The following is a 4,623-nucleotide window of genomic DNA, read 5'->3' as shown; positions in this document are numbered from 1 at the left end:
TTCAAAATTTGACAAAAACAACATAAGATGACTGTAATTTAAAACTGGCATTAAAGGCGGCGGGCGATATGCATTCCTTCAAGGAATGCCAAGTCTTTAATTTGGTACAAAAGCGTTTGTTTACACACACAAATCCAAACCAGTTAATAAACCTCCCATTTGAGAGTAACGAAGCAAAAACCCATTCAGCCCATTTCAGTCGCTGGCTCCCAGCGGGGTGATGAAGAAGCTGAGTTCTCAATCAAGTTCAGACCAATTAAAGCTCACATTCCTCCCCGCCGAGCGTTCTTTATTCACAACAAACGTTGCACGTTTTTGCCAACTGCTAAAGAAGAACTGGAGTTTTATAATGAAGAGAGAAAGTGGTGGGCACGGACAAACAGAGGCAGCCACAATACGGCGGAACAGAAGGGCTTTCTGTTCACTCTTGTTTCCAGTGTTCCCAGGGGGGAAAGCTGTTCTGCTGCCCATACATCCTGGAAGCAACAGCAGACCTGCAACCCCTTCATGACCACCTCTTAAATATATATGGAGGCAGCCCCCTCAGGCACTTCCAGGGGTTTTTAGACCTTCTGAGGCTCTTTTGACATCCTGTTCTTATCAGCATCTTAACAGATCCTACAACCTGACACACATTCACATGACAAGAACATTATATGTGAATCAGCTCAATAAATAAAAAAACTGGTTCATGCATTTATCACGTCTAGACTGGACTATTGCAATGGTTTGTTATCCGGGTGTCCAAAGACTTCAAACGTCTTCAGTTGATCCAAAATGCTGCTGCCAGAGTCTTAATTGGAGTTAGTATCATATCTTTCCAGTTTTAGCTTCAACTCCATTGGTTCCCTGTCAAATCCAGAATTGAAGTCAAAATCTTACATCTAACCTACAAAGCACTCAACAACCTAGCTCCATCTTGATCTTATTGTTCCATATTTTCCTAACAGAGCACTTTGCTCTCAGACTGCAGGTTTACTTACGGTTCCTAGCATTTCCAAAAGCAGAATGGGAGGAAGATCTTCCAGTTATCAGGCTCCTCTCTTGTGGAACCAACTTCCAGATCATGTCCGTGAGGCTGACGCATTGTCCAGTTTTAAGACTGGGCTTAAGACTTTTCTTTTTGATAAATCCTATAGTTAGGGTTGGCTTGTTATGCTGCTATAGGCTTATACAAATTGACCTCATTTCCTTAAACGAATTGTTACAAGTGAATAGTTTTCATTTGATACTTTTTCTGTCTTAACACGTGCTTCTCGATCTGCCATTGTGTATCTGTTCCTCCTTCCCATTCCTCTCAAACCCAGCCGGTCGAAGCAGATGGCCACTTGTCCTTTGGTTCTGTTAAAGGTTTCTTCCTCATGTGGGAGTTTTTCCTTTCCACTGTCACCTTCATGTGTGCTCAAGATGAGAGTCTGTGATGGAGTTAAATTCAAAGCAGTCTGCTCCTCAGATAAATAATGTTATCTTATTATTTTTTATATATGAATGTTTCTGTTCAGTACCTGGAAATGACTTCTGTTGTGACTTGGCGCTAGATAAATAAACTGAATTGAACCGAATTAAATTATTGAAAGTTTTAACTATACTTTAAAGTTGTTGTTGTCGTTTTAAAGCTAGGGTTACTCCTGTTTTTTCTGGAATCATCAGAACTGTATACTTGTCTACAATGTAGTTTGGAGAGCCTTCTTACTTTGATGCATCATCATCATCTCTCGAAGTGCAAACAAGTAAATTATCTTTTTTCAGCTTTTCCTTTTTCAGGGGTCGCCACAGCGAGTCATCCTCCTCCATCACACTCTGCCCTCTGCATCCTCTGTCCTCACTCCATCTGAGGCAATAAATCTTTAAATAAATCCATATTGTCTGCCACCTTAGAGACATAATGGATTTATAACACTTATGGTTCAAACCTTGTAAATGATGTGATGCTTTTAATCATGTGATATATGGCGCTCAGAGTATGTGCTGAGGATGACTCTCAGCTACTACTCGCCAAATAGCTCAATATTTGCATATTTATCCGAGTTATAGTCTATTTTGTGATAGCTAAGGATGATTTGTTGTGTTGCCATTTTGAACTGAATTGACTCCAGAAGTTCATGAGTTGTAGGTGAACCAACACAGTCCATCGCTACTTCGCGGTTTGACTTTTGCGGACTCGCTCTTTCGCGGTTTTTCAGCGATTGTCAACAACAACAAAAAATAAGTAATTTGGACAGGCACCACCATTTTATAGTTTTCTTTCAATAAGCATATACTGTATCGCCAGTCAAAAGAACTACACTACCCAGAAGCCAACAGTGCTTCCAGCTGCTGCTTTCTACTGAAATGGATGGAAAGTTTTGCAACACAGTCAGAAGTTATGATTGATCTATGAAGCTCACAGAACTGGCAGGAAAGTTGCAAATAATCCTGAAGCTGAACTCATCCTTCAAGTTGTATTTTCACTGGTGAGTACCTGGGCTGCAGTTGATCCGGACTCATTGTGACCCGGATCCTGGGGGCTGCAGGGGACAGACGGCGGCGGGGTTCGGCCTAGTTCTGATCGCACGGTGCTGGTCCGGACCGGGCCGAGGTGCTGGACTGGACTACTGGGCAGCCTTGCGTGCCGATTATCCAGGAGCGGCAGCACGCGCACATCAACCTGGACGGGGCGGTTGGCTTCGTCATGCTGCAGGGTAGCCGAACGGAACTGAGCCCGAAGGGAGCCCAGCTTCTGAACTGGTGAGTTCTCATAAAATTTTGCAGTACTACTGCACAGTACATATACGTATGTTGTTAAAATGACATAGGTTTAAGAGTTTATAACATTGCAAGAGTGTGGGAAGTGTTTATAAAGCCTTAAAAAATATATAAATACTAAAATAAGTATAACGTCCCTACTTCATGGATTTTCACCTATCGCGCATGTGTGCGGAACGTAACCCCCGCGATAAATGAGGGACTCCTGTAATTAGTTTGAGAGTTTCACTAGATTTTATGTAGTGGCTCATGAGATATTTTGTTAACAGACATACTGTTGATTTTTAAGGCTGATTCCAAAATTTCAAGTGAAAAATGTGGGTACTGTGCAGTGCTAGTATCTGTTGAGGATGACTCTCAGCTACAACCACATTTTAACACAACTTCTATAGAAACGGCTGAGTTAAAGCATATTTATTTTTGTTTGCTAAGGTCAGTTGGCTATGGCAGCCATTTTAAATTGGGTGAACTCCAAAGTTTAATCAGTTTTTAGATACTCAAAGATTGTTTTGTGAAAGATTCATTAAAATCAGTCCTGTTGTTCATGAGGTATTTTGTTAACAGACAGACGCATTTGACTCCGCCGGAAAGTTTTGTTATCAGTTAGTGCTCAAACTCTATGTTGCAAATGACTCTCAGCTGCTAACTCACATAATTTCAGCTCAATATCTGTAAATTTCACAGTTATAGCCTTTTTTTTACACATTGCTCAGCTGTGGTGGCCGTCTTAAATTACGGTTGACTCCCAAAGCTCACCTGTTATAGTCGTACATTGATTTTTCCTGAGAGTTTCATTAAAATCATTAAGTGGTTCATGAAATAGCTGCAGATAAAAAAACAGGAAAAACCATGATCACCGCCTCACCTCCTGGGGGGCAGGATATTTAAATAAAACCCTCTTCCATTCTTACAGCTGCATTTCAGACATCACAGGAAGGAGATCAGCATTCCTCCGGCCCAGCGGTAAAAACTGTTTTTAGGTCTAATTGTTTAACTTTTTGAAATATCTGATTGATCTGCTTAAAGGCAGAAGGTTGGAAACATGAAGTCCATGGTGGGCGGGGTCAGAGGCAATTTTGGTGGCAGCCCAATAAAACTTAATTAATTAAAGGGAACCAAAGAGGCGTCCATAACACATGACAAATGTGATCTGAACCGGATGGAAAAACAGGACTGACGTAAAACAAGTTCAGCTGAACAATGACCCAAGTTGTTTATTTACACCGAGGGGGGTGGAATAAACATCTGGATACAAAGTAAGTTTGACGATTTTCAAACGAGAGCAAGAGGGAAGAACAAAGAGCAGAGCTGGCAGAAACAGACAAAGGAAATACCACATGAATGCAGAACACAAAGACCAAAAAAAGAGATAAAAACCAAATAAAACTGAATCATAAACTGATATTGATGACAAAACAAAGCAGGACAGCGACGTAACATAAAAACAGGTTATACAATAACATGTCCTGCAATACCTGTAAAGCTGCTCGGCAATTTAATAAAGTAGTAAAAGTGCAAAATGTAGCCAGGTTTTTAGTTTATAGTGGTTTTGCAGTTTGAAGATCTTGTGAAGATGCTGATTCAGCATTCGTTCTTTCCTGTATTTATTTGTTTATTTTTTGCAATTTAAGTCTGCATATTTTTATATATTTTAGTCATTCGTCTGCCAAAACATTCAGCTCATTTAGGAAATGGGTGCAACAGCTTTTGGTTTAACTCTTATGCTTTTCAAAATAATTAATTTTATTTTTGAATATCTTTCTTATAGAAATACATTAAGAGCTCCTCGATTGCTTCAAAAACTTTTTTTTTAATCGGCTTCAGTGTGTTTGTTCTGTTTTTGTCAATTTATACTATAGTCTTTAGCTAATATTTTGT

Source organism: Nematolebias whitei, chromosome 6 (genome assembly GCF_014905685.2).
Source record: "Nematolebias whitei isolate Nwh7 chromosome 6, NemWhi1, whole genome shotgun sequence".
Lineage (NCBI taxonomy): Eukaryota > Metazoa > Chordata > Actinopteri > Cyprinodontiformes > Rivulidae > Nematolebias > Nematolebias whitei.
Note: the sequence above shows the minus strand (reverse complement) of the source record.